Source organism: Halichoerus grypus, chromosome 1, assembly GCF_964656455.1.
Source record: "Halichoerus grypus chromosome 1, mHalGry1.hap1.1, whole genome shotgun sequence".
NCBI lineage: Eukaryota > Metazoa > Chordata > Mammalia > Carnivora > Phocidae > Halichoerus > Halichoerus grypus.
In genome coordinates this window covers 70,621,132-70,627,632 of record NC_135712.1, presented here as the reverse complement: position 1 = coordinate 70,627,632, position 6,501 = coordinate 70,621,132, and the positions used below count along the sequence as shown (strand labels likewise).

At 47.8% G+C, this 6,501-nt stretch overlaps 1 pseudogene; it reads right to left on the bottom strand.

The window, feature by feature from the left end:
* Positions 1–3,361: 3,361 nt before the first annotated feature.
* Positions 3,362–4,228, bottom strand: LOC118522584 (large ribosomal subunit protein eL8 pseudogene; annotated as a pseudogene).
* Between the last annotated feature and the right edge of the window lie 2,273 nt (positions 4,229–6,501).

Sequence of the window (6,501 nt, the reverse complement as noted above, 5' to 3'; positions counted from 1 at the left end):
TTTATTTATTTATTTAGAGAGCACAAGCAGGGGCAGGACAGAGGGAGAGGGAAAATCTCTAGCAGACTCCGTGCTGAGCATGGAGCGTGACACAGGGCTCTATCTCATGACTCTGAGATCATGACCTGAGTCAAAACCAAGAGTTGGACGGAGCCCCACAGGAGCCCCCCATATCTGTATGTCTTCTTTGAAGAAATATCTGTTCATGTCTTCTGCCCGTTTTTAATTGGATTATTTGTTTTTTTGGTGTTGAGTTGTATAAGTTCTTTATATATTTTGGATACTAACCTTTTATCAGAAATGTCATTTGCAAATATCTTCTCCAATTCATTAGGTTGTCTTTTAGTTTTATTGATTGTTTCCTTTGCTGTGCAGAAGCTTTTTATCTTGATGAAGTCCCAAAAGTTCATTTTACTTTTGTTTCCCTTGCATCATGGGACCTACCTAGAAAAATGTTGCTAAGGCCGATGTCAGAGAAGTTACTGCCTGTGCTCCCTTCTAGGATTTTTATGGTCTCAGGTCTCATATTTAGGTCTTCTTGTCTTAGAGATGTTGAGGGGTGGCCAACCATTGCCTATGAGCTCTGCTGACCCAGAAACTCTTCTCCAAGGTTACATCCAAGGGTCAAGTTGGAGCAGACTTAGGGAATGGGTAGGACATGCATTTTTCCAATCAGGAGAGAGTCCACCTTTGGAAGAGTCATCCACTCAGGTCATCTTTATTAATAATCCCCTTTTATGTGTCCCGCACGTTAGAAAAAAGAAAAAGACACAGAAATTGCTTTGTGATGGACTTTCAGAGTGCCATGAACTTCTTGATCATAGGTTCATGGATGAATTTTTTTTTGTACCTGATATGTATAACATTGTCTGCTAGTTCTTGCCAAGAGGTCAAAAGAATAATGGAATTAATAATAGCCACCATCAGAGGGGTGCCAGGCACTATGCTAACAGCTTTATGTGCATTATCGCATATCTCCTATTCTCAAGGAGCTTTAATCTAGTGGAGAAGGCAAAACATTTACAGTGTCTGCCACATCCCGAGTGAGAAATGCAGGCAACCACACTAGGAGAGTCAGAGAAGGGATCTTCGGTTCTGTTCTTTCCCATCAGAGCTAGAGGGTTGAAGTGTCCTGGAGGGTTGGCTAGCATCTCTTGTAGCCTGTTGATTTGTGATTCTGTGTGGCATTATTATACTTGGAACGTCCATCCTAAGAAAACAAGAGGGACGCCTGGGTGGCTGTGTCGGCTAAGTGTCTGCCTTCAGCTCAGGTCATGATCCCAGCGTCTCAGGATCGAGTCCCGCGTCAGGTGTCCTGCTCAGCGGGGAGCCTGTTTCTCCCTCTGACCCTCACCCCACTTACGCACTTGCTCTCTCTCTCTCTTTCTCTCAAATAAATAAATAAATAAAATCTTTAAAAAACAAACAAAAAAACAAGAGCAAGTCCTTCCTGCTCCAAACACCAAGCAAATTCTTTGCTCCCTAAAATATTCATTCATAGTGGTAATAATGATGATGTTAATGATAAAACTAAATAAAAATCAAATGAAAGAGAACAAAGGCTCACTTCCAGGCCTTTTTCTTCTCGCGGTATGCATTTTCTATTCACCTGTGTGTACCCACCTTTGTGTCTACCTATATGCTGATAACTCCTGGATTATAATCTCTAGCGCCAACATTCTCTCTCAAGATCTTCCCAAGAAGATCCAGACTTATATTTTTCACTGTCTGCTGGTCAGTCAACTCCTCCCAGAGTGGCTGCAACACCATGTAGCCTAAACTGAATTCTTATCCTTTGTCCCAGCCGGTTTCTCCCCTTGTTCGGCTATCACTGTTAATGGCCATTTCTGCTGACTCTAACTCAGAAATATTTATTTTCTTTTTTAAAAAAGATTTTTATTTATTTATTTTAGAGAGAGGGAGTGTGTGCAGGTGAGCAGCATGGAGGGGGGGGGAGCTCAGGGGGCAGAGGGAGAGGGAGAGAAAACTCCAGCAGACTTCCCACTGAGTGTGAAGCCTGACATGGGGCTCGATCTCACGACCCTGAGATCACACGCTGAGCTGAAATCAAGAGTCGGACGCTTAATGGACCGAGCCACCCAGGTACCCGAACTTGGAAATGTTTCTTGAATCCAAACCTACTCTTTATCCTTTCTGCGACTGCCCTGGGTCTAGATTCATCCACTCACGTCTGGACCTTTTCAGTAGCCACCTTAAACAGGGCTGTCTCCGATGTTGAGTCCACCCAGCAGCCATGGGCATCTTTCTAAAATGTATATTGGATGGTCTCATCCCCTGCTTAAAGCCCTTTCATGGCTTGCTGTTGCCTTTCTTACCTTAAAATCAGATTCAACAGGTTTGCGGGGGTCCTCAGAGGTCCCTAAGGACAGCTTGGTGGGCCTCCAGGCACTCCATCCCCTCCTTATCCCAAGCGATTCCACTTGTAAATGTTTTATACATTAAGGATCTTCACAGAATTTATTTTGAGGAAGGCAGCTGCTACCCCTCAAAAAAATCCTTAGAAAACCAAGGGTTTTGATGGCTATGTGGAGACAAGCCAGTTTGTTGGCAAATAGCACCAGCAGTTCTCCCTCTCGTCTTGAGCAAGCTGAAAGGACCTAAGACTTCCAGGTCAAATCAATGCTGCTCTGCCCCTGAAAACAGCGCTTTTTCATGCCAGCAAGACTGTACCCTGACTGCATAGCTCAGGATCGGACCCCCTCCCATGCAGGCTGCTTGAGGCAGAGGGCATCAGGTACTTCCTCTGGACCGCAACCGATCGTGCATCCAGCCCTGCCCTAGCCAAGCACATCCCTCCTTGGGATGCTGTGAGTTTGGGGGACTATGTGCTTTTTCTTTGAGCCTGTTCCATGTGTTGTGGAGTCTGTACCCATCTCCTGCTCAACGGTATAACAAAGCCAAGTTTAGTGTCAAGCAGGACACCAGCATTTCCGAGGAGACCTGAGGTGAAAGCAAGGAGCTGGGCACTTCTCAACTGGAGGAGAAAGTCCAGATGCCTCATGCATCTGCATCCAGGCAGTCCAGCCCCTGAAGACCACCACTCACATCCAACTGGTCACCCATTTCTGCTGACTCTAACTCAGAAATATTTCTTTTCTTTTTTTAAAAAGATTTTTATTTATTTATTTTAGAGAGAGGTGTGTGTGTGCAGGTGAGCAGGGTGGGGGGGAGCTCAGGGGGCAGAGGGAGAGGGAGAGAAAACTCCAGCAGTGCCTACCGCCTCTCTTCATTGTTACCTTCCATAGTTCAACATGTGTCTGCAAGTGGGTTTCATCCAGTCTTTTTTTTTTTGAAAGAGAACTTTTATTAATTTTATGTCCAGAAAATTCAACATGTACACTCAGCCCAGTTTGGTGGCCAATTCTTTAGCCTTTGTCTTTTCCAACTTGCCAATGCGAGCCACCGACTTTGGACCCAGGACGTTGTCTCCCCAGTGATGGTGGATCTCATCATATCTGCCATTGTAATTGGTTCTGATGGCTTCCACCAGCTTAACCAGAGCTCCCCTGTCTTCCGAGTTAACCTGTGTGAAGGCGACAGTGGTGCAGGTCTTCCTGTGGACCAGACGCCCCAGCCTGGCCTTCCCCTTGATAATGCAATAGGCAGCCCCCATCTTATGACACAGGGTGGGCAGGAAGACAACCAGCTCAGTGGGATGCACGTCATGTGCAATCTCTACCAGCTGCGTCTTCTTGTCTTCCACCAAGGTGGTGACAGTATTAACCCCAGCTCGAAAGACAGGCGGCCTCTTAGTGGGGACATCCGCTTTGCCGACAACTTTCTTCTCAGCCCAGGCCAACAATCTCGGCTTCTTCTCTTGCTCTGTCTCTGGTCTGTATCTGTGGGCCAGCTTAGGCGGTTGAGTAGCTGTTCACCAAGTCCTGGGTGAACTGGTTAATCCCGGGAGGCACTTCTAGACGTTTATAGAGAATAGCCCTTTGCTGCTGCAGCCAGATGTAGCGGGGCCATTTGTCAAATGAGGTCCCTTTTGGGCTGGATGTCCTTCCTGTCTGATGCCAAGATTCTTGGGCCTTTTCTCAGACAAGGGACTGACCATCTTCTTGGCCTCCCGCTTCTTTACAACAGCAGGGGCTGGGGCCACCTTCTTCCTCTTCGCCTTCTTTCCTTTTTGCATCTTGGGAGAGAGTGGGTTTCATCCAGTCCGATCTGCTCACAATTTCCCTAAACACAGAACAAATGTTCCCCACTCTGTACTCCCTCTACAGTAGGGTCGTACAAGTAAGACCTCCCTTACTTGCAATGATCTCTCCTCTACCTACCCCAACCCTCCCCATCCCCAAGGCTTGGGCACCCCTCTTCTGGGAAGCCTCCCCAGTGTGATCTCCACCTGTGGTGTTTTCCACTCTGCTTCGGGTTCTCTGCCCAGGCGACAGCCCGACCATCTGGCCCTTTACCTCGATGGCTGGGCCTGGCCAAGCAGTGAGCTAGGGCCTCCCCCGCTTCTCCCGGCCCCAGCACATGACAGGGAGGGGATTTCCTTTGGGGCCTTAACTGGGAATTGTTCTCTTGCCCCACGTCAGGTGGCTGCTGGGGGAGAGTCTTCAGTAGTTTCATTTCCCTCGTTTGGAATGTGGTTTTTAAGAAAAGTCAAAAACGGAAAGAGGAGAGGCCACCACCCACATTGGAACCACTCAACCCCTCATGATGCCAGTCCTAGAAGAGCTTCGGGGTCAATGCCAAGACTGAGGGCAAGTGAGGCTGTCCTGGCTGAAGGTCCTGCTTGGTGTGTGTACTCCTCTGCTCCAACCATCTTGGGGAGCTGGTGGGTCTCAAATCACCAGGTCAGCTCCTCTTGCTCCTTGTTGCCCACCAGGTGGGGACTCACACAGTTCACAAAACGCTCCTGGAGACTGAGCCCATCAGCCACTAATTCCAGCGACTGGCCTCTGTGTGGCCACTGCCTCTTCCTTTTCTGGAAACACTGACGGTATCAGCATATGATCAGAGATTTCAGGTAGTGCAAAGAGGACAAGATTCTGGCAGAAGTCTCCTGTCGGTGCCCGGGCGCGGGGAGCCCCGGGACGTTGAGGGGGAGGGACACACACAGTAGGCATGGTTCGGTTCAGGGCAGAGCTGGGGGGACTCATGGACGGACAGGAATGAGGCGCTGGAGGAGTCATGGGAGAAGCGCCAACGACTAGTGGGTGACTCCAGAGGAAGCTTTGTGGAAGGGGCAGCGTGTGAACTGCGTCCTTCCGAGATGGGACCGGGCTTGGGGTCAAAGACTGAAGAAGAGATAAGGAAGATGGTGTGTGAGATAGCGCCATGTCAAGGAGAGATTGGAGGAGAGATGATGGTATCTCTTCGTGTCTCTACAGGACTCTGATCCTGTAGAGTTCTGTCCAGTGCTGCCCATGGCCAGTTCTTGTTCCGGTTCTGCCTGTCCTGGCGCTGGGGGTCCTGGCAGGCGGAGACTATGGTTTGTTCACCTTGGTGTGCATCCCCAGTAATACCTGGTCTAGCACCTAGTGGGTGCCCAGCAAATTTTTTTCTTTTTTCTTTTTTTATTGAAGTGTAGTTGGCATACAATACAGATAATATTGTATTCATTTCAGGGGTACAACATAGTCATTCATCATCTATATACATTAAGAAGTGATCACTGTGATAAGCCTAGCTACCATCTGTCACCATACAGGGTCGTTACAATATTATTAACTATATTCCCTATGCTGTATACGTCATCTCCCTGATTTATTTATCTTATACCTGGAAGTTTGTGCCTTTTAATCCCCTTCTCTTATCTTACCCATCCTCCCACCCCCTTCCCTCTGGGAACCACCAGATTGTTTTCTGTATGAGTCTGTTTCTGTTTGTTTGTTTTGTTTTTTAGCAACAAGAATTTCTTAAATGAATGTGTCATTTGCTCCGGAGCAGTTGGAGATGTTGAAGTTTTGAGAAAAATCACTTGTTGGTCATTGAGAAATCCTTTTTCATAATTGATGACTATAAATCCGAGTCCTTACCAAGGGTTCAAGGCCTTGCATGATCTGGTCCCATTGCGGAATGTGATCAAAAAAGACATGACCACTGATCGACCCATGAGCTGGACCTGGGTGCTTGCAGGCTCCTCACCCCCTCCCCTGTCCTGGGAATGTGGGCTCCACTTGCCTTTCCCACTCCCAGAGGCTGCTGCAAGGACAGAGCCTTGAGATGGTGACACAATGTTGAAAACACCTGCGGGGTATATGTGACTGAGCCCCGTTAGGTCCTCTTTATAAACTTTTAAGATTGGAGGGCGGGTCCAGGGATCTATTCATCTTGCTGCCGCCCAAGACAAGCCTGGTATGTAAGTTCCCTTTGCTATTATTAAAACTGCCACCTACCAAGCCATCTTCTGCCCAGGTATATTTTCTCTCAACAACTCTGTGAAGTAGGTAGTCATAGACTTAATTTACAAAAGAGAAAATCAGGCTCAGGTTGATCACGTGTTTTGCCCGAGGCCACACAGTAAAAAGT